At 46.5% G+C, this 21594-nt stretch overlaps 15 non-coding genes across 15 annotated transcripts; all 15 read left to right on the top strand.

The window, feature by feature from the left end:
• The first annotated feature begins 97 nt into the window (after window positions 1-97).
• Window positions 98-179, top strand: trnal-aag (transfer RNA leucine (anticodon AAG)). Its single transcript has one exon. It is a non-coding gene; the product is annotated as a tRNA-Leu (tRNA).
• Window positions 180-1082: 903 nt separating this feature from the next.
• trnav-aac (transfer RNA valine (anticodon AAC)) lies at window positions 1083-1155 on the top strand. Its single transcript has one exon. It is a non-coding gene; the product is annotated as a tRNA-Val (tRNA).
• A 1662-nt stretch (window positions 1156-2817) lies between these two features.
• Window positions 2818-2899, top strand: trnal-aag (transfer RNA leucine (anticodon AAG)). The gene has a single exon. It is a non-coding gene; the product is annotated as a tRNA-Leu (tRNA).
• A 2637-nt stretch (window positions 2900-5536) lies between these two features.
• Window positions 5537-5618, top strand: trnal-aag (transfer RNA leucine (anticodon AAG)). Its single transcript has one exon. It is a non-coding gene; the product is annotated as a tRNA-Leu (tRNA).
• Window positions 5619-6521: 903 nt separating this feature from the next.
• On the top strand, window positions 6522-6594 carry trnav-aac (transfer RNA valine (anticodon AAC)). Its single transcript has one exon. It is a non-coding gene; the product is annotated as a tRNA-Val (tRNA).
• A 1662-nt stretch (window positions 6595-8256) lies between these two features.
• Window positions 8257-8338, top strand: trnal-aag (transfer RNA leucine (anticodon AAG)). Its single transcript has one exon. It is a non-coding gene; the product is annotated as a tRNA-Leu (tRNA).
• A 903-nt stretch (window positions 8339-9241) lies between these two features.
• On the top strand, window positions 9242-9314 carry trnav-aac (transfer RNA valine (anticodon AAC)). The gene has a single exon. It is a non-coding gene; the product is annotated as a tRNA-Val (tRNA).
• A 1662-nt stretch (window positions 9315-10976) lies between these two features.
• trnal-aag (transfer RNA leucine (anticodon AAG)) lies at window positions 10977-11058 on the top strand. The gene has a single exon. It is a non-coding gene; the product is annotated as a tRNA-Leu (tRNA).
• Window positions 11059-11961: 903 nt separating this feature from the next.
• trnav-aac (transfer RNA valine (anticodon AAC)) lies at window positions 11962-12034 on the top strand. The gene has a single exon. It is a non-coding gene; the product is annotated as a tRNA-Val (tRNA).
• A 1663-nt stretch (window positions 12035-13697) lies between these two features.
• trnal-aag (transfer RNA leucine (anticodon AAG)) lies at window positions 13698-13779 on the top strand. The gene has a single exon. It is a non-coding gene; the product is annotated as a tRNA-Leu (tRNA).
• A 903-nt stretch (window positions 13780-14682) lies between these two features.
• On the top strand, window positions 14683-14755 carry trnav-aac (transfer RNA valine (anticodon AAC)). The gene has a single exon. It is a non-coding gene; the product is annotated as a tRNA-Val (tRNA).
• A 1662-nt stretch (window positions 14756-16417) lies between these two features.
• trnal-aag (transfer RNA leucine (anticodon AAG)) lies at window positions 16418-16499 on the top strand. Its single transcript has one exon. It is a non-coding gene; the product is annotated as a tRNA-Leu (tRNA).
• A 903-nt stretch (window positions 16500-17402) lies between these two features.
• Window positions 17403-17475, top strand: trnav-aac (transfer RNA valine (anticodon AAC)). The gene has a single exon. It is a non-coding gene; the product is annotated as a tRNA-Val (tRNA).
• Window positions 17476-19137: 1662 nt separating this feature from the next.
• Window positions 19138-19219, top strand: trnal-aag (transfer RNA leucine (anticodon AAG)). The gene has a single exon. It is a non-coding gene; the product is annotated as a tRNA-Leu (tRNA).
• Window positions 19220-20122: 903 nt separating this feature from the next.
• On the top strand, window positions 20123-20195 carry trnav-aac (transfer RNA valine (anticodon AAC)). The gene has a single exon. It is a non-coding gene; the product is annotated as a tRNA-Val (tRNA).
• Window positions 20196-21594: the final 1399 nt, after the last annotated feature.

Here is a 21594-nt window from a genome sequence, read left to right as displayed (position 1 = left end):
CGGAGAGGGATCAGAGAACCCTTTTCACGTGAGTTTGCATCTGTTGTTATGCAGGAGCACAATTGGAATTGCAAGAAAATGATAAGTTGGGCGTGTTGGTAGTGTGGCCGAGCGGTCTAAGGCGCTGGATTAAGGCTCCAGTCTCGACAGAGGCGTGGGTTCGAATCCCACCGCTGCCATTTCCTCTGAACAGCTCCATCAGCACAGCTTGTTGAAACGCTGTTTCGATCCCTGCTGCGTTTCTGTTTAAAATGGATTTGCTTCCCGGTGTGTGAAAGTGGCGAATTTTCCAAAGTGTCTGCGCGCGGAAAATCGCTAGCATCTCTGCTGTTGCTTTCTGTTCCAGCCAAGTTCAGCTTTTACTGGAACCGAATGGAGACTGTTATTTCATCGCTGTTGCGAAACAGAGTCCTACGGTGACTCGACTCGCCGACATTCGGTTTTCTGGCCAATGGGAAAATCGTTCCAATCGATTCCAATGTCATACGTTATTGAATTTCTCCCACTTTCTTCATTTCCGTCCTGGAGACATCGGAAGGGAAAGGTAATCTAATCGAGACTGCGATTGGTGAAATTCACTTTTTATGGCCCATTCTTATTATGTTCTTTCTTTGTCACTTTGCAGCATTGTCTGGGAAGTGGTGGTGCACTCAGGCTCCAGTATGTTTGAAAGCGTAGTTTGGAATTGCCCTGTTGTTAGTTGAGTGATTACTTTATGGCTCATGCCCCCGGACTGTCTCACATTTAGCATTCATGCTCGCTGTGTCTGAAAATGCATTTGGTTTTCCAGTTTTGTTTGTGTTCCGTGTTAAATGCTTTCTGTTTTGCGATTCGCTCAATACATTACGAATTAACAGGGTTTCCGAGGTAACTTCCAGCTGCAGAAATCCTCAACTGAGAATCTGGGAAACTTTCACGGAGTATGGTCAGTCGGAGCAAAAGTAAGGATGTCGTTCGTTTCTGCAGTGTTTCACAATACTACCTTTCCCGTGAGCAGTCGAACAGACGAAATGTGAAAGGAAGAATGGCTTCAACATTCAGTGCTGGATGCCACTGAGCCCCAGCAGGGACGGCAGAGGCCTGTTTCTGTAGTGTAGTGGTCATCACGTTCGCCTAACACGCGAAAGGTCCCCAGTTCGAAACTGGGCAGAAACTGCTTTGTTCTTTAACTGCGGACTTTTGCATGGACAAGAACGGAGCTTACTTGCTTGCTTTTCCATCTGCAAACCTGCCTTCGAGTTTGCTTCAAGAAATCTGCTCTCGTAGTGAAATGCAATGCAGTTCCATTTACTAACAGTGCAAGGCATTGTAAAGTTTTTCTCCAAACAGGCTCTGATCATATGCCATTTTGTTTGAGAGTGTAGTTACCCCCTTCTGATCCTTCCACGAAAAGCATTACCGCATTTGCATTCCTTGCGCAGGCGGCCCGGTTCAAAGACAGGGAAGAAGCCGAATCGCTGGTGTCACAATGCACCACGGATTCCTGAGCTAATCTGTCTGTCAAATGTATCCCAAAGTCGTCTCTGAAAGACCTCATTTGGAAGGTGTCTGTCGTTATTCAACGTGCGAGAATTGGCACCAGAGATCCTGAATCATGTTTTGGAGCAGTTCGCACGTTAGTGGCTCATTCAATCAGCAACAGCAATGAAAGAAATTACACTCTCAGAGGAACCTCTGGACCTGTGCTTTCATGGCGTCGCTAGTATTAAGGTGCGCCCCGAGATCTAAGCCACGTTGGAACTGAAACGGAGGAAGCGACAGAGAGACTACAGAATGACATCGCATCCGTTTGGTTTTCTTTGGTTTTCACTGACGAGCAGGAAAATGTAAACGGGAGGGCGACTGGGGAAGTGTGGCAGTTGCAGCTCTGGTGAAACTCCTTCTTTGTGATTCACTCAGCAACCAGAGACGTGAAGGTGACTCAGGCGTGTGAGCTCTTCACATCGTGAACAAAAAGCAATCAAGGGCAGTTAGCACCTCTTCCGGAGTGGGGGTGGGGTGAGGTAATTACCTTTTGACTTCTGTTCCTATGTTCAGAAACTGCCTTTTAGATTGAGGTGAAAAGACACTGCATTTCTAAAAAGCACCATGGAATTTGTTAAACTTTATTGAGTCGCTTCTCATCGATTCTCACACAGGTTTCCAACTCAGTTGGTATCCATGAGGCTCATGTCCAGGTGTGAACATCTCTGCAGCAAATTGCACGGTGAAGGTAAAAGGCAAGGAAAGTGGCATCTCGAACCGGCCCCGAGGTCAGACCTTCCTCACGATGCAATCTGTCGTTCTCGGATTGGAATGCGACCTCCGGTTTTAGGGTGGAACTTTCTTTGGGAACCTTATTCTGCAAAACAGACACAGTGACTGAAACTATGCTGCACGGTATGATTTGGGACACGGCCTGCTCAGCTTTGTGCATTTTCCCTGTAGTCCGGTGTGTTTCATGTTCCGTGTAAACGTGAAAGTTGTCCTGTTTCGAGCAATGCGTGAAATCATTTAGCAAAGCAAGAATACGAATTGCAGGAATGTCAAGCAGCTGATGGTAATTTGACCCAATCATAACCGATCATATATTCTCACGCACTCACAGATACATTTGTAGCTGAATCCAGTCTGAGAAGATAGACTCAGCTTACCAGTGATTTTTGTCTGGATTAATGGGCTTTCATTATCTGCTGAGAAATTGATATTGCAGACGGGCACATCCGAGCAGCTGTTCGAGTCGGAGAGGGATCATAGAACCCTTTTCACGTGAGTTTGCATCTGTTGTTATGCAGGAGCACAATTGGAATTGCAAGAAAATGACAAGTTGGGCGTGTTGGTAGTGTGGCCGAGCGGTCTAAGGCGCTGGATTAAGGCTCCAGTCTCGACAGAGGCGTGGGTTCGAATCCCACCGCTGCCATTTCCTCTGAACAGCTCCATCAGCACAGCTTGTTGAAACGCTGTTTCGATCCCTGCTGCGTTTCTGTTTAAAATGGATTTGCTTCCCGGTGTGTGAAAGTGGCGAATTTTCCAAAGTGTCTGCGCGCGGAAAATCGCTAGCATCTCTGCTGTTGCCTTCTGTTCCAGCCAAGTTCAGCTTTTACTGGAACCGAATGGAGACTGTTATTTATCGCTGTTGCGAAACAGAGTCCTACGGTGACTCGACTCGCCGACATTCGGTTTTCTGGCCAATGGGAAAATCGTTCCAATCGATTCCAATGTCATACGTTATTGAATTTCTCCCACTTTCTTCATTTCCGTCCTGGAGACATCGGAAGGGAAAGGTAATCTAATCGAGACTGCGATTGGTGAAATTCACTTTTTATGGCCCATTCTTATTATGTTCTTTCTTTGTCACTTTGCAGCATTGTCTGGGAAGTGGTGGTGCACTCAGGCTCCAGTATGTTTGAAAGCGTAGTTTGGAATTGCCCTGTTGTTAGTTGAGTGATTACTTTATGGCTCATGCCCCCGGACTGTCTCACATTTAGCATTCATGCTCGCTGTGTCTGAAAATGCATTTGGTTTTCCAGTTTTGTTTGTGTTCCGTGTTAAATGCTTTCTGTTTTGCGATTCGCTCAATACATTACGAATTAACAGGGTTTCCGAGGTAACTTCCAGCTGCAGAAATCCTCAACTGAGAATCTGGGAAACTTTCACGGAGTATGGTCAGTCGGAGCAAAAGTAAGGATGTCGTTCGTTTCTGCAGTGTTTCACAATACTACCTTTCCCGTGAGCAGTCGAACAGACGAAATGTGAAAGGAAGAATGGCTTCAACATTCAGTGCTGGATGCCACTGAGTCCCAGCAGGGACGGCAGAGGCCTGTTTCTGTAGTGTAGTGGTCATCACGTTCGCCTAACACGCGAAATGTCCCCAGTTCGAAACTGGGCAGAAACCGCTTTGTTCTTTAACTGCGGACTTTTGCATGGACAAGAACGGAGCTTACTTGCTTGCTTTTCCATCTGCAAACCTGCCTTCGAGTTTGCTTCAAGAAATCTGCTCTCGTAGTGAAATGCAATGCAGTTCCATTTACTAACAGTGCAAGGCATTGTAAAGTTTTTCTCCAACCTGGCTCTGATCATATGCCATTTTGTTTGAGAGTGTAGTTACCCCCTTCTGATACTTCCACGAAAAGCATTACCGCATTTGCATTCCTTGCGCAGGCGGCCCGGTTCAAAGACAGGGAAGAAGACGAATCGCTGGTGTCACAATGCACCACGGATTCCTGAGATAATCTGTCTGTCAAATGTATCCCAAAGTCGTCTCTGAAAGACCTCATTTGGAAGGTGTCTGTCGTTATTCAACGTGCGAGAATTGGCACCAGAGATCCTGAATCATGTTTTGGAGCAGTTCGCACGTTAGTGGCTCATTCAATCAGCAACAGCAATGAAAGAAATTACACTCTCAGAGGAACCTCTGGACCTGTGCTTTCATGGCGTCGCTAGTATTAAGGTGCGCCCCGAGATCTAAGCCACGTTGGAACTGAAACGGAGGAAGCGACAGAGAGACTACAGAATGACATCGCATCCGTTTGGTTTTCTTTGGTTTTCACTGACGAGCAGGAAAATGTAAACGGGAGGGCGACTGGGGAAGTGTGGCAGTTGCAGCTCTGGTGAAACTCCTTCTTTGTGATTCACTCAGCAACCAGAGACGTGAAGGTGACTCAGGCGTGTGAGCTCTTCACATCGTGAACAAAAAGCAATCAAGGGCAGTTAGCACCTCTTCCGGAGTGGGGGTGGGGTGAGGTAATTACCTTTTGACTTCTGTTCCTATGTTCAGAAACTGCCTTTTAGATTGAGGTGAAAAGAAACTGCATTTCTAAAAAGCACCATGGAATTTGTTAAACTTTATTGAGTCGCTTCTCATCGATTCTCACACAGGTTTCCAACTCAGTTGGTATCCATGAGGCTCATGTCCAGGTGTGAACATCTCTGCAGCAAATTGCACGGTGAAGGTAAAAGGCAAGGAAAGTGGCATCTCGAACCGGCCCCGAGGTCAGACCTTCCTCACGATGCAATCTGTCGTTCTCGGATTGGAATGCGACCTCCGGTTTTAGGGTGGAACTTTCTTTGGGAACCTTATTCTGCAAAACAGACACAGTGACTGAAACTATGCTGCACGGTATGATTTGGGACACGGCCTGCTCAGCTTTGTGCATTTTCCCTGTAGTCCGGTGTGTTTCATGTTCCGTGTAAACGTGAAAGTTGTCCTGTTTCGAGCAATGCGTGAAATCATTTAGCAAAGCAAGAATACGAATTGCAGGAATGTCAAGCAGCTGATGGTAATTTGACCCAATCATAACCGATCATATATTCTCACGCACTCACAGATACATTTGTAGCTGAATCCAGTCTGAGAAGATAGACTCAGCTTACCAGTGATTTTTGTCTGGATTGATGGGCTTTCATTATCTGCTGAGAAATTGATATTGCAGACGGGCACATCCGAGCAGCTGTTCGAGTCGGAGAGGGATCAGAGAACCCTTTTCACGTGAGTTTGCATCTGTTGTTATGCAGGAGCACAATTGGAATTGCAAGAAAATGATAAGTTGGGCGTGTTGGTAGTGTGGCCGAGCGGTCTAAGGCGCTGGATTAAGGCTCCAGTCTCGACAGAGGCGTGGGTTCGAATCCCACCGCTGCCATTTCCTCTGAACAGCTCCATCAGCACAGCTTGTTGAAACGCTGTTTCGATCCCTGCTGCGTTTCTGTTTAAAATGGATTTGCTTCCCGGTGTGTGAAAGTGGCGAATTTTCCAAAGTGTCTGCGCGCGGAAAATCGCTAGCATCTCTGCTGTTGCTTTCTGTTCCAGCCAAGTTCAGCTTTTACTGGAACCGAATGGAGACTGTTATTTCATCGCTGTTGCGAAACAGAGTCCTACGGTGACTCGACTCGCCGACATTCGGTTTTCTGGCCAATGGGAAAATCGTTCCAATCGATTCCAATGTCATACGTTATTGAATTTCTCCCACTTTCTTCATTTCCGTCCTGGAGACATCGGAAGGGAAAGGTAATCTAATCGAGACTGCGATTGGTGAAATTCACTTTTTATGGCCCATTCTTATTATGTTCTTTCTTTGTCACTTTGCAGCATTGTCTGGGAAGTGGTGGTGCACTCAGGCTCCAGTATGTTTGAAAGCGTAGTTTGGAATTGCCCTGTTGTTAGTTGAGTGATTACTTTATGGCTCATGCCCCCGGACTGTCTCACATTTAGCATTCATGCTCGCTGTGTCTGAAAATGCATTTGGTTTTCCAGTTTTGTTTGTGTTCCGTGTTAAATGCTTTCTGTTTTGCGATTCGCTCAATACATTACGAATTAACAGGGTTTCCGAGGTAACTTCCAGCTGCAGAAATCCTCAACTGAGAATCTGGGAAACTTTCACGGAGTATGGTCAGTCGGAGCAAAAGTAAGGATGTCGTTCGTTTCTGCAGTGTTTCACAATACTACCTTTCCCGTGAGCAGTCGAACAGACGAAATGTGAAAGGAAGAATGGCTTCAACATTCAGTGCTGGATGCCACTGAGCCCCAGCAGGGACGGCAGAGGCCTGTTTCTGTAGTGTAGTGGTCATCACGTTCGCCTAACACGCGAAAGGTCCCCAGTTCGAAACTGGGCAGAAACTGCTTTGTTCTTTAACTGCGGACTTTTGCATGGACAAGAACGGAGCTTACTTGCTTGCTTTTCCATCTGCAAACCTGCCTTCGAGTTTGCTTCAAGAAATCTGCTCTCGTAGTGAAATGCAATGCAGTTCCATTTACTAACAGTGCAAGGCATTGTAAAGTTTTTCTCCAAACAGGCTCTGATCATATGCCATTTTGTTTGAGAGTGTAGTTACCCCCTTCTGATCCTTCCACGAAAAGCATTACCGCATTTGCATTCCTTGCGCAGGCGGCCCGGTTCAAAGACAGGGAAGAAGCCGAATCGCTGGTGTCACAATGCACCACGGATTCCTGAGCTAATCTGTCTGTCAAATGTATCCCAAAGTCGTCTCTGAAAGACCTCATTTGGAAGGTGTCTGTCGTTATTCAACGTGCGAGAATTGGCACCAGAGATCCTGAATCATGTTTTGGAGCAGTTCGCACGTTAGTGGCTCATTCAATCAGCAACAGCAATGAAAGAAATTACACTCTCAGAGGAACCTCTGGACCTGTGCTTTCATGGCGTCGCTAGTATTAAGGTGCGCCCCGAGATCTAAGCCACGTTGGAACTGAAACGGAGGAAGCGACAGAGAGACTACAGAATGACATCGCATCCGTTTGGTTTTCTTTGGTTTTCACTGACGAGCAGGAAAATGTAAACGGGAGGGCGACTGGGGAAGTGTGGCAGTTGCAGCTCTGGTGAAACTCCTTCTTTGTGATTCACTCAGCAACCAGAGACGTGAAGGTGACTCAGGCGTGTGAGCTCTTCACATCGTGAACAAAAAGCAATCAAGGGCAGTTAGCACCTCTTCCGGAGTGGGGGTGGGGTGAGGTAATTACCTTTTGACTTCTGTTCCTATGTTCAGAAACTGCCTTTTAGATTGAGGTGAAAAGACACTGCATTTCTAAAAAGCACCATGGAATTTGTTAAACTTTATTGAGTCGCTTCTCATCGATTCTCACACAGGTTTCCAACTCAGTTGGTATCCATGAGGCTCATGTCCAGGTGTGAACATCTCTGCAGCAAATTGCACGGTGAAGGTAAAAGGCAAGGAAAGTGGCATCTCGAACCGGCCCCGAGGTCAGACCTTCCTCACGATGCAATCTGTCGTTCTCGGATTGGAATGCGACCTCCGGTTTTAGGGTGGAACTTTCTTTGGGAACCTTATTCTGCAAAACAGACACAGTGACTGAAACTATGCTGCACGGTATGATTTGGGACACGGCCTGCTCAGCTTTGTGCATTTTCCCTGTAGTCCGGTGTGTTTCATGTTCCGTGTAAACGTGAAAGTTGTCCTGTTTCGAGCAATGCGTGAAATCATTTAGCAAAGCAAGAATACGAATTGCAGGAATGTCAAGCAGCTGATGGTAATTTGACCCAATCATAACCGATCATATATTCTCACGCACTCACAGATACATTTGTAGCTGAATCCAGTCTGAGAAGATAGACTCAGCTTACCAGTGATTTTTGTCTGGATTAATGGGCTTTCATTATCTGCTGAGAAATTGATATTGCAGACGGGCACATCCGAGCAGCTGTTCGAGTCGGAGAGGGATCATAGAACCCTTTTCACGTGAGTTTGCATCTGTTGTTATGCAGGAGCACAATTGGAATTGCAAGAAAATGACAAGTTGGGCGTGTTGGTAGTGTGGCCGAGCGGTCTAAGGCGCTGGATTAAGGCTCCAGTCTCGACAGAGGCGTGGGTTCGAATCCCACCGCTGCCATTTCCTCTGAACAGCTCCATCAGCACAGCTTGTTGAAACGCTGTTTCGATCCCTGCTGCGTTTCTGTTTAAAATGGATTTGCTTCCCGGTGTGTGAAAGTGGCGAATTTTCCAAAGTGTCTGCGCGCGGAAAATCGCTAGCATCTCTGCTGTTGCTTTCTGTTCCAGCCAAGTTCAGCTTTTACTGGAACCGAATGGAGACTGTTATTTCATCGCTGTTGCGAAACAGAGTCCTACGGTGACTCGACTCACCGACATTCGGTTTTCTGGCCAATGGGAAAATCGTTCCAATCGATTCCAATGTCATACGTTATTGAATTTCTCCCACTTTCTTCATTTCCGTCCTGGAGACATCGGAAGGGAAAGGTAATCTAATCGAGACTGCGATTGGTGAAATTCACTTTTTATGGCCCATTCTTATTATGTTCTTTCTTTGTCACTTTGCAGCATTGTCTGGGAAGTGGTGGTGCACTCAGGCTCCAGTATGTTTGAAAGCGTAGTTTGGAATTGCCCTGTTGTTAGTTGAGTGATTACTTTATGGCTCATGCCCCCGGACTGTCTCACATTTAGCATTCATGCTCGCTGTGTCTGAAAATGCATTTGGTTTTCCAGTTTTGTTTGTGTTCCGTGTTAAATGCTTTCTGTTTTGCGATTCGCTCAATACATTACGAATTAACAGGGTTTCCGAGGTAACTTCCAGCTGCAGAAATCCTCAACTGAGAATCTGGGAAACTTTCACGGAGTATGGTCAGTCGGAGCAAAAGTAAGGATGTCGTTCGTTTCTGCAGTGTTTCACAATACTACCTTTCCCGTGAGCAGTCGAACAGACGAAATGTGAAAGGAAGAATGGCTTCAACATTCAGTGCTGGATGCCACTGAGCCCCAGCAGGGACGGCAGAGGCCTGTTTCTGTAGTGTAGTGGTCATCACGTTCGCCTAACACGCGAAAGGTCCCCAGTTCGAAACTGGGCAGAAACTGCTTTGTTCTTTAACTGCGGACTTTTGCATGGACAAGAACGGAGCTTACTTGCTTGCTTTTCCATCTGCAAACCTGCCTTCGAGTTTGCTTCAAGAAATCTGCTCTCGTAGTGAAATGCAATGCAGTTCCATTTACTAACAGTGCAAGGCATTGTAAAGTTTTTCTCCAAACAGGCTCTGATCATATGCCATTTTGTTTGAGAGTGTAGTTACCCCCTTCTGATCCTTCCACGAAAAGCATTACCGCATTTGCATTCCTTGCGCAGGCGGCCCGGTTCAAAGACAGGGAAGAAGCCGAATCGCTGGTGTCACAATGCACCACGGATTCCTGAGCTAATCTGTCTGTCAAATGTATCCCAAAGTCGTCTCTGAAAGACCTCATTTGGAAGGTGTCTGTCGTTATTCAACGTGCGAGAATTGGCACCAGAGATCCTGAATCATGTTTTGGAGCAGTTCGCACGTTAGTGGCTCATTCAATCAGCAACAGCAATGAAAGAAATTACACTCTCAGAGGAACCTCTGGACCTGTGCTTTCATGGCGTCGCTAGTATTAAGGTGCGCCCCGAGATCTAAGCCACGTTGGAACTGAAACGGAGGAAGCGACAGAGAGACTACAGAATGACATCGCATCCGTTTGGTTTTCTTTGGTTTTCACTGACGAGCAGGAAAATGTAAACGGGAGGGCGACTGGGGAAGTGTGGCAGTTGCAGCTCTGGTGAAACTCCTTCTTTGTGATTCACTCAGCAACCAGAGACGTGAAGGTGACTCAGGCGTGTGAGCTCTTCACATCGTGAACAAAAAGCAATCAAGGGCAGTTAGCACCTCTTCCGGAGTGGGGGTGGGGTGAGGTAATTACCTTTTGACTTCTGTTCCTATGTTCAGAAACTGCCTTTTAGATTGAGGTGAAAAGACACTGCATTTCTAAAAAGCACCATGGAATTTGTTAAACTTTATTGAGTCGCTTCTCATCGATTCTCACACAGGTTTCCAACTCAGTTGGTATCCATGAGGCTCATGTCCAGGTGTGAACATCTCTGCAGCAAATTGCACGGTGAAGGTAAAAGGCAAGGAAAGTGGCATCTCGAACCGGCCCCGAGGTCAGACCTTCCTCACGATGCAATCTGTCGTTCTCGGATTGGAATGCGACCTCCGGTTTTAGGGTGGAACTTTCTTTGGGAACCTTATTCTGCAAAACAGACACAGTGACTGAAACTATGCTGCACGGTATGATTTGGGACACGGCCTGCTCAGCTTTGTGCATTTTCCCTGTAGTCCGGTGTGTTTCATGTTCCGTGTAAACGTGAAAGTTGTCCTGTTTCGAGCAATGCGTGAAATCATTTAGCAAAGCAAGAATACGAATTGCAGGAATGTCAAGCAGCTGATGGTAATTTGACCCAATCATAACCGATCATATATTCTCACGCACTCACAGATACATTTGTAGCTGAATCCAGTCTGAGAAGATAGACTCAGCTTACCAGTGATTTTTGTCTGGATTAATGGGCTTTCATTATCTGCTGAGAAATTGATATTGCAGACGGGCACATCCGAGCAGCTGTTCGAGTCGGAGAGGGATCATAGAACCCTTTTCACGTGAGTTTGCATCTGTTGTTATGCAGGAGCACAATTGGAATTGCAAGAAAATGACAAGTTGGGGGTGTTGGTAGTGTGGCCGAGCGGTCGAAGGCGCTGGATTAAGGCTCCAGTCTCGACAGAGGCGTGGGTTCGAATCCCACCGCTGCCATTTCCTCTGAACAGCTCCATCAGCACAGCTTGTTGAAACGCTGTTTCGATCCCTGCTGCGTTTCTGTTTAAAATGGATTTGCTTCCCGGTGTGTGAAAGTGGCGAATTTTCCAAAGTGTCTGCGCGCGGAAAATCGCTAGCATCTCTGCTGTTGCTTTCTGTTCCAGCCAAGTTCAGCTTTTACTGGAACCGAATGGAGACTGTTATTTCATCGCTGTTGCGAAACAGAGTCCTACGGTGACTCGACTCGCCGACATTCGGTTTTCTGGCCAATGGGAAAATCGTTCCAATCGATTCCAATGTCATACGTTATTGAATTTCTCCCACTTTCTTCATTTCCGTCCTGGAGACATCGGAAGGGAAAGGTAATCTAATCGAGACTGCGATTGGTGAAATTCACTTTTTATGGCCCATTCTTATTATGTTCTTTCTTTGTCACTTTGCAGCATTGTCTGGGAAGTGGTGGTGCACTCAGGCTCCAGTATGTTTGAAAGCGTAGTTTGGAATTGCCCTGTTGTTAGTTGAGTGATTACTTTATGGCTCATGCCCCCGGACTGTCTCACATTTAGCATTCATGCTCGCTGTGTCTGAAAATGCATTTGGTTTTCCAGTTTTGTTTGTGTTCCGTGTTAAATGCTTTCTGTTTTGCGATTCGCTCAATACATTACGAATTAACAGGGTTTCCGAGGTAACTTCCAGCTGCAGAAATCCTCAACTGAGAATCTGGGAAACTTTCACGGAGTATGGTCAGTCGGAGCAAAAGTAAGGATGTCGTTCGTTTCTGCAGTGTTTCACAATACTACCTTTCCCGTGAGCAGTCGAACAGACGAAATGTGAAAGGAAGAATGGCTTCAACATTCAGTGCTGGATGCCACTGAGCCCCAGCAGGGACGGCAGAGGCCTGTTTCTGTAGTGTAGTGGTCATCACGTTCGCCTAACACGCGAAAGGTCCCCAGTTCGAAACTGGGCAGAAACTGCTTTGTTCTTTAACTGCGGACTTTTGCATGGACAAGAACGGAGCTTACTTGCTTGCTTTTCCATCTGCAAACCTGCCTTCGAGTTTGCTTCAAGAAATCTGCTCTCGTAGTGAAATGCAATGCAGTTCCATTTACTAACAGTGCAAGGCATTGTAAAGTTTTTCTCCAAACAGGCTCTGATCATATGCCATTTTGTTTGAGAGTGTAGTTACCCCCTTCTGATCCTTCCACGAAAAGCATTACCGCATTTGCATTCCTTGCGCAGGCGGCCCGGTTCAAAGACAGGGAAGAAGCCGAATCGCTGGTGTCACAATGCACCACGGATTCCTGAGCTAATCTGTCTGTCAAATGTATCCCAAAGTCGTCTCTGAAAGACCTCATTTGGAAGGTGTCTGTCGTTATTCAACGTGCGAGAATTGGCACCAGAGATCCTGAATCATGTTTTGGAGCAGTTCGCACGTTAGTGGCTCATTCAATCAGCAACAGCAATGAAAGAAATTACACTCTCAGAGGAACCTCTGGACCTGTGCTTTCATGGCGTCGCTAGTATTAAGGTGCGCCCCGAGATCTAAGCCACGTTGGAACTGAAACGGAGGAAGCGACAGAGAGACTACAGAATGACATCGCATCCGTTTGGTTTTCTTTGGTTTTCACTGACGAGCAGGAAAATGTAAACGGGAGGGCGACTGGGGAAGTGTGGCAGTTGCAGCTCTGGTGAAACTCCTTCTTTGTGATTCACTCAGCAACCAGAGACGTGAAGGTGACTCAGGATTTGTGAGCTCTTCACATCGTGAACAAAAAGCAATCAAGGGCAGTTAGCACCTCTTCCGGAGTGGGGGTGGGGTGAGGTAATTACCTTTTGACTTCTGTTCCTATGTTCAGAAACTGCCTTTTAGATTGAGGTGAAAAGACACTGCATTTCTAAAAAGCACCATGGAATTTGTTAAACTTTATTGAGTCGCTTCTCATCGATTCTCACACAGGTTTCCAACTCAGTTGGTATCCATGAGGCTCATGTCCAGGTGTGAACATCTCTGCAGCAAATTGCACGGTGAAGGTAAAAGGCAAGGAAAGTGGCATCTCGAACCGGCCCCGAGGTCAGACCTTCCTCACGATGCAATCTGTCGTTCTCGGATTGGAATGCGACCTCCGGTTTTAGGGTGGAACTTTCTTTGGGAACCTTATTCTGCAAAACAGACACAGTGACTGAAACTATGCTGCACGGTATGATTTGGGACACGGCCTGCTCAGCTTTGTGCATTTTCCCTGTAGTCCGGTGTGTTTCATGTTCCGTGTAAACGTGAAAGTTGTCCTGTTTCGAGCAATGCGTGAAATCATTTAGCAAAGCAAGAATACGAATTGCAGGAATGTCAAGCAGCTGATGGTAATTTGACCCAATCATAACCGATCATATATTCTCACGCACTCACAGATACATTTGTAGCTGAATCCAGTCTGAGAAGATAGACTCAGCTTACCAGTGATTTTTGTCTGGATTAATGGGCTTTCATTATCTGCTGAGAAATTGATATTGCAGACGGGCACATCCGAGCAGCTGTTCGAGTCGGAGAGGGATCATAGAACCCTTTTCACGTGAGTTTGCATCTGTTGTTATGCAGGAGCACAATTGGAATTGCAAGAAAATGACAAGTTGGGCGTGTTGGTAGTGTGGCCGAGCGGTCTAAGGCGCTGGATTAAGGCTCCAGTCTCGACAGAGGCGTGGGTTCGAATCCCACCGCTGCCATTTCCTCTGAACAGCTCCATCAGCACAGCTTGTTGAAACGCTGTTTCGATCCCTGCTGCGTTTCTGTTTAAAATGGATTTGCTTCCCGGTGTGTGAAAGTGGCGAATTTTCCAAAGTGTCTGCGCGCGGAAAATCGCTAGCATCTCTGCTGTTGCTTTCTGTTCCAGCCAAGTTCAGCTTTTACTGGAACCGAATGGAGACTGTTATTTCATCGCTGTTGCGAAACAGAGTCCTACGGTGACTCGACTCACCGACATTCGGTTTTCTGGCCAATGGGAAAATCGTTCCAATCGATTCCAATGTCATACGTTATTGAATTTCTCCCACTTTCTTCATTTCCGTCCTGGAGACATCGGAAGGGAAAGGTAATCTAATCGAGACTGCGATTGGTGAAATTCACTTTTTATGGCCCATTCTTATTATGTTCTTTCTTTGTCACTTTGCAGCATTGTCTGGGAAGTGGTGGTGCACTCAGGCTCCAGTATGTTTGAAAGCGTAGTTTGGAATTGCCCTGTTGTTAGTTGAGTGATTACTTTATGGCTCATGCCCCCGGACTGTCTCACATTTAGCATTCATGCTCGCTGTGTCTGAAAATGCATTTGGTTTTCCAGTTTTGTTTGTGTTCCGTGTTAAATGCTTTCTGTTTTGCGATTCGCTCAATACATTACGAATTAACAGGGTTTCCGAGGTAACTTCCAGCTGCAGAAATCCTCAACTGAGAATCTGGGAAACTTTCACGGAGTATGGTCAGTCGGAGCAAAAGTAAGGATGTCGTTCGTTTCTGCAGTGTTTCACAATACTACCTTTCCCGTGAGCAGTCGAACAGACGAAATGTGAAAGGAAGAATGGCTTCAACATTCAGTGCTGGATGCCACTGAGCCCCAGCAGGGACGGCAGAGGCCTGTTTCTGTAGTGTAGTGGTCATCACGTTCGCCTAACACGCGAAAGGTCCCCAGTTCGAAACTGGGCAGAAACTGCTTTGTTCTTTAACTGCGGACTTTTGCATGGACAAGAACGGAGCTTACTTGCTTGCTTTTCCATCTGCAAACCTGCCTTCGAGTTTGCTTCAAGAAATCTGCTCTCGTAGTGAAATGCAATGCAGTTCCATTTACTAACAGTGCAAGGCATTGTAAAGTTTTTCTCCAAACAGGCTCTGATCATATGCCATTTTGTTTGAGAGTGTAGTTACCCCCTTCTGATCCTTCCACGAAAAGCATTACCGCATTTGCATTCCTTGCGCAGGCGGCCCGGTTCAAAGACAGGGAAGAAGCCGAATCGCTGGTGTCACAATGCACCACGGATTCCTGAGCTAATCTGTCTGTCAAATGTATCCCAAAGTCGTCTCTGAAAGACCTCATTTGGAAGGTGTCTGTCGTTATTCAACGTGCGAGAATTGGCACCAGAGATCCTGAATCATGTTTTGGAGCAGTTCGCACGTTAGTGGCTCATTCAATCAGCAACAGCAATGAAAGAAATTACACTCTCAGAGGAACCTCTGGACCTGTGCTTTCATGGCGTCGCTAGTATTAAGGTGCGCCCCGAGATCTAAGCCACGTTGGAACTGAAACGGAGGAAGCGACAGAGAGACTACAGAATGACATCGCATCCGTTTGGTTTTCTTTGGTTTTCACTGACGAGCAGGAAAATGTAAACGGGAGGGCGACTGGGGAAGTGTGGCAGTTGCAGCTCTGGTGAAACTCCTTCTTTGTGATTCACTCAGCAACCAGAGACGTGAAGGTGACTCAGGCGTGTGAGCTCTTCACATCGTGAACAAAAAGCAATCAAGGGCAGTTAGCACCTCTTCCGGAGTGGGGGTGGGGTGAGGTAATTACCTTTTGACTTCTGTTCCTATGTTCAGAAACTGCCTTTTAGATTGAGGTGAAAAGACACTGCATTTCTAAAAAGCACCATGGAATTTGTTAAACTTTATTGAGTCGCTTCTCATCGATTCTCACACAGGTTTCCAACTCAGTTGGTATCCATGAGGCTCATGTCCAGGTGTGAACATCTCTGCAGCAAATTGCACGGTGAAGGTAAAAGGCAAGGAAAGTGGCATCTCGAACCGGCCCCGAGGTCAGACCTTCCTCACGATGCAATCTGTCGTTCTCGGATTGGAATGCGACCTCCGGTTTTAGGGTGGAACTTTCTTTGGGAACCTTATTCTGCAAAACAGACACAGTGACTGAAACTATGCTGCACGGTATGATTTGGGACACGGCCTGCTCAGCTTTGTGCATTTTCCCTGTAGTCCGGTGTGTTTCATGTTCCGTGTAAACGTGAAAGTTGTCCTGTTTCGAGCAATGCGTGAAATCATTTAGCAAAGCAAGAATACGAATTGCAGGAATGTCAAGCAGCTGATGGTAATTTGACCCAATCATAACCGATCATATATTCTCACGCACTCACAGATACATTTGTAGCTGAATCCAGTCTGAGAAGATAGACTCAGCTTACCAGTGATTTTTGTCTGGATTAATGGGCTTTCATTATCTGCTGAGAAATTGATATTGCAGACGGGCACATCCGAGCAGCTGTTCGAGTCGGAGAGGGATCATAGAACCCTTTTCACGTGAGTTTGCATCTGTTGTTATGCAGGAGCACAATTGGAATTGCAAGAAAATGACAAGTTGGGGGTGTTGGTAGTGTGGCCGAGCGGTCGAAGGCGCTGGATTAAGGCTCCAGTCTCGACAGAGGCGTGGGTTCGAATCCCACCGCTGCCATTTCCTCTGAACAGCTCCATCAGCACAGCTTGTTGAAACGCTGTTTCGATCCCTGCTGCGTTTCTGTTTAAAATGGATTTGCTTCCCGGTGTGTGAAAGTGGCGAATTTTCCAAAGAGTCTGCGCGCGGAAAATCGCTAGCATCTCTGCTGTTGCTTTCTGTTCCAGCCAAGTTCAGCTTTTACTGGAACCGAATGGAGACTGTTATTTCATCGCTGTTGCGAAACAGAGTCCTACGGTGACTCGACTCACCGACATTCGGTTTTCTGGCCAATGGGAAAATCGTTCCAATCGATTCCAATGTCATACGTTATTGAATTTCTCCCACTTTCTTCATTTCCGTCCTGGAGACATCGGAAGGGAAAGGTAATCTAATCGAGACTGCGATTGGTGAAATTCACTTTTTATGGCCCATTCTTATTATGTTCTTTCTTTGTCACTTTGCAGCATTGTCTGGGAAGTGGTGGTGCACTCAGGCTCCAGTATGTTTGAAAGCGTAGTTTGGAATTGCCCTGTTGTTAGTTGAGTGATTACTTTACGGCTCATGCCCCCGGACTGTCTCACATTTAGCATTCATGCTCGCTGTGTCTGAAAATGCATTTGGTTTTCCAGTTTTGTTTGTGTTCCGTGTTAAATGCTTTCTGTTTTGCGATTCGCTCAATACATTACGAATTAACAGGGTTTCCGAGGTAACTTCCAGCTGCAGAAATCCTCAACTGAGAATCTGGGAAACTTTCACGGAGTATGGTCAGTCGGAGCAAAAGTAAGGATGTCGTTCGTTTCTGCAGTGTTTCACAATACTACCTTTCCCGTGAGCAGTCGAACAGACGAAATGTGAAAGGAAGAATGGCTTCAACATTCAGTGCTGGATGCCACTGAGCCCCAGCAGGGACGGCAGAAGCCTGTTTCTGTAGTGTAGTGGTCATCACGTTCGCCTAACACGCGAAAGGTCCCCAGTTCGAAACTGGGCAGAAACTGCTTTGTTCTTTAACTGCGGACTTTTGCATGGACAAGAACGGAGCTTACTTGCTTGCTTTTCCATCTGCAAACCTGCCTTCGAGTTTGCTTCAAGAAATCTGCTCTCGTAGTGAAATGCAATGCAGTTCCATTTACTAACAGTGCAAGGCATTGTAAAGTTTTTCTCCAAACAGGCTCTGATCATATGCCATTTTGTTTGAGAGTGTAGTTACCCCCTTCTGATCCTTCCACGAAAAGCATTACCGCATTTGCATTCCTTGCGCAGGCGGCCCGGTTCAAAGACAGGGAAGAAGCCGAATCGCTGGTGTCACAATGCACCACGGATTCCTGAGCTAATCTGTCTGTCAAATGTATCCCAAAGTCGTCTCTGAAAGACCTCATTTGGAAGGTGTATGTCGTTATTCAACGTGCGAGAATTGGCACCAGAGATCCTGAATCATGTTTTGGAGCAGTTCGCACGTTAGTGGCTCATTCAATCAGCAACAGCAATGAAAGAAATTACACTCTCAGAGGAACCTCTGGACCTGTGCTTTCATGGCGTCGCTAGTATTAAGGTGCGCCCCGAGATCTAAGCCACGTTGGAACTGAAACGGAGGAAGCGACAGAGAGACTACAGAATGACATCGCATCCGTTTGGTTTTCTTTGGTTTTCACTGACGAGCAGGAAAATGTAAACGGGAGGGCGACTGGGGAAGTGTGGCAGTTGCAGCTCTGGTGAAACTCCTTCTTTGTGATTCACTCAGCAACCAGAGACGTGAAGGTGACTCAGGCGTGTGAGCTCTTCACATCGTGAACAAAAAGCAATCAAGGGCAGTTAGCACCTCTTCCGGAGTGGGGGTGGGGTGAGGTAATTACCTTTTGACTTCTGTTCCTATGTTCAGAAACTGCCTTTTAGATTGAGGTGAAAAGAAACTGCATTTCTAAAAAGCACCATGGAATTTGTTAAACTTTATTGAGTCGCTTCTCATCGATTCTCACACAGGTTTCCAACTCAGTTGGTATCCATGAGGCTCATGTCCAGGTGTGAACATCTCTGCAGCAAATTGCACGGTGAAGGTAAAAGGCAAGGAAAGTGGCATCTCGAACCGGCCCCGAGGTCAGACCTTCCTCACGATGCAATCTGTCGTTCTCGGATTGGAATGCGACCTCCGGTTTTAGGGTGGAACTTTCTTTGGGAACCTTATTCTGCAAAACAGACACAGTGACTGAAACTATGCTGCACGGTATGATTTGGGACACGGCCTGCTCAGCTTTGTGCATTTTCCCTGTAGTCCGGTGTGTTTCATGTTCCGTGTAAACGTGAAAGTTGTCCTGTTTTGAGCAATGCGTGAAATCATTTAGCAAAGCAAGAATACGAATTGCAGGAATGTCAAGCAGCTGATGGTAATTTGACCCAATCATAACCGATCATATATTCTCACGCACTCACAGATACATTTGTAGCTGAATCCAGTCTGAGAAGATAGACTCAGCTTACCAGTGATTTTTGTCTGGATTGATGGGCTTTCATTATCTGCTGAGAAATTGATATTGCAGACGGGCACATCCGAGCAGCTGTTCGAGTCGGAGAGGGATCATAGAACCCTTTTCACGTGAGTTTGCATCTGTTGTTATGCAGGAGCACAATTGGAATTGCAAGAAAATGACAAGTTGGGCGTGTTGGTAGTGTGGCCGAGCGGTCTAAGGCGCTGGATTAAGGCTCCAGTCTCGACAGAGGCGTGGGTTCGAATCCCACCGCTGCCCTTTCCTCTGAACAGCTCCATCAGCACAGCTTGTTGAAACGCTGTTTCGATCCCTGCTGCATTTCTGTTTAAAATGGATTTGCTTCCCGGTGTGTGAAAGTGGCGAATTTTCCAAAGTGTCTGCGCGCGGAAAATCGCTAGCATCTCTGCTGTTGCTTTCTGTTCCAGCCAAGTTCAGCTTTTACTGGAACCGAATGGAGACTGTTATTTCATCGCTGTTGCGAAACAGAGTCCTACGGTGACTCGACTCGCCGACATTCGGTTTTCTGGCCAATGGGAAAATCGTTCCAATCGATTCCAATGTCATACGTTATTGAATTTCTCCCACTTTCTTCATTTCCGTCCTGGAGACATCGGAAGGGAAAGGTAATCTAATCGAGACTGCGATTGGTGAAATTCACTTTTTATGGCCCATTCTTATTATGTTCTTTCTTTGTCACTTTGCAGCATTGTCTGGGAAGTGGTGGTGCACTCAGGCTCCAGTATGTTTGAAAGCGTAGTTTGGAATTGCCCTGTTGTTAGTTGAGTGATTACTTTATGGCTCATGCCCCCGGACTGTCTCACATTTAGCATTCATGCTCGCTGTGTCTGAAAATGCATTTGGTTTTCCAGTTTTGTTTGTGTTCCGTGTTAAATGCTTTCTGTTTTGCGATTCGCTCAATACATTACGAATTAACAGGGTTTCCGAGGTAACTTCCAGCTGCAGAAATCCTCAACTGAGAATCTGGGAAACTTTCACGGAGTATGGTCAGTCGGAGCAAAAGTAAGGATGTCGTTCGTTTCTGCAGTGTTTCACAATACTACCTTTCCCGTGAGCAGTCGAACAGACGAAATGTGAAAGGAAGAATGGCTTCAACATTCAGTGCTGGATGCCACTGAGCCCCAGCAGGGACGGCAGAGGCCTGTTTCTGTAGTGTAGTGGTCATCACGTTCGCCTAACACGCGAAAGGTCCCCAGTTCGAAACTGGGCAGAAACTGCTTTGTTCTTTAACTGCGGACTTTTGCATGGACAAGAACGGAGCTTACTTGCTTGCTTTTCCATCTGCAAACCTGCCTTCGAGTTTGCTTCAAGAAATCTGCTCTCGTAGTGAAATGCAATGCAGTTCCATTTACTAACAGTGCAAGGCATTGTAAAGTTTTTCTCCAAACAGGCTCTGATCATATGCCATTTTGTTTGAGAGTGTAGTTACCCCCTTCTGATCCTTCCACGAAAAGCATTACCGCATTTGCATTCCTTGCGCAGGCGGCCCGGTTCAAAGACAGGGAAGAAGCCGAATCGCTGGTGTCACAATGCACCACGGATTCCTGAGCTAATCTGTCTGTCAAATGTATCCCAAAGTCGTCTCTGAAAGACCTCATTTGGAAGGTGTCTGTCGTTATTCAACGTGCGAGAATTGGCACCAGAGATCCTGAATCATGTTTTGGAGCAGTTCGCACGTTAGTGGCTCATTCAATCAGCAACAGCAATGAAAGAAATTACACTCTCAGAGGAACCTCTGGACCTGTGCTTTCATGGCGTCGCTAGTATTAAGGTGCGCCCCGAGATCTAAGCCACGTTGGAACTGAAACGGAGGAAGCGACAGAGAGACTACAGAATGACATCGCATCCGTTTGGTTTTCTTTGGTTTTCACTGACGAGCAGGAAAATGTAAACGGGAGGGCGACTGGGGAAGTGTGGCAGTTGCAGCTCTGGTGAAACTCCTTCTTTGTGATTCACTCAGCAACCAGAGACGTGAAGGTGACTCAGGCGTGTGAGCTCTTCACATCGTGAACAAAAAGCAATCAAGGGCAGTTAGCACCTCTTCCGGAGTGGGGGTGGGGTGAGGTAATTACCTTTTGACTTCTGTTCCTATGTTCAGAAACTGCCTTTTAGATTGAGGTGAAAAGAAACTGCATTTCTAAAAAGCACCATGGAATTTGTTAAACTTTATTGAGTCGCTTCTCATCGATTCTCACACAGGTTTCCAACTCAGTTGGTATCCATGAGGCTCATGTCCAGGTGTGAACATCTCTGCAGCAAATTGCACGGTGAAGGTAAAAGGCAAGGAAAGTGGCATCTCGAAGCGGCCCCGAGGTCAGACCTTCCTCACGATGCAATCTGTCGTTCTCGGATTGGAATGCGACCTCCGGTTTTAGGGTGGAACTTTCTTTGGGAACCTTATTCTGCAAAACAGACACAGTGACTGAAACTATGCTGCACGGTATGATTTGGGACACGGCCTGCTCAGCTTTGTGCATTTTCCCTGTAGTCCGGTGTGTTTCATGTTCCGTGTAAACGTGAAAGTTGTCCTGTTTCGAGCAATGCGTGAAATCATTTAGCAAAGCAAGAATACGAATTGCAGGAATGTCAAGCAGCTGATGGTAATTTGACCCAAT

Source organism: Chiloscyllium punctatum, chromosome 6, assembly GCF_047496795.1.
Source record: "Chiloscyllium punctatum isolate Juve2018m chromosome 6, sChiPun1.3, whole genome shotgun sequence".
Lineage (NCBI taxonomy): Eukaryota > Metazoa > Chordata > Chondrichthyes > Orectolobiformes > Hemiscylliidae > Chiloscyllium > Chiloscyllium punctatum.
This window is presented reverse-complemented; position numbering and strand designations above follow the sequence as displayed.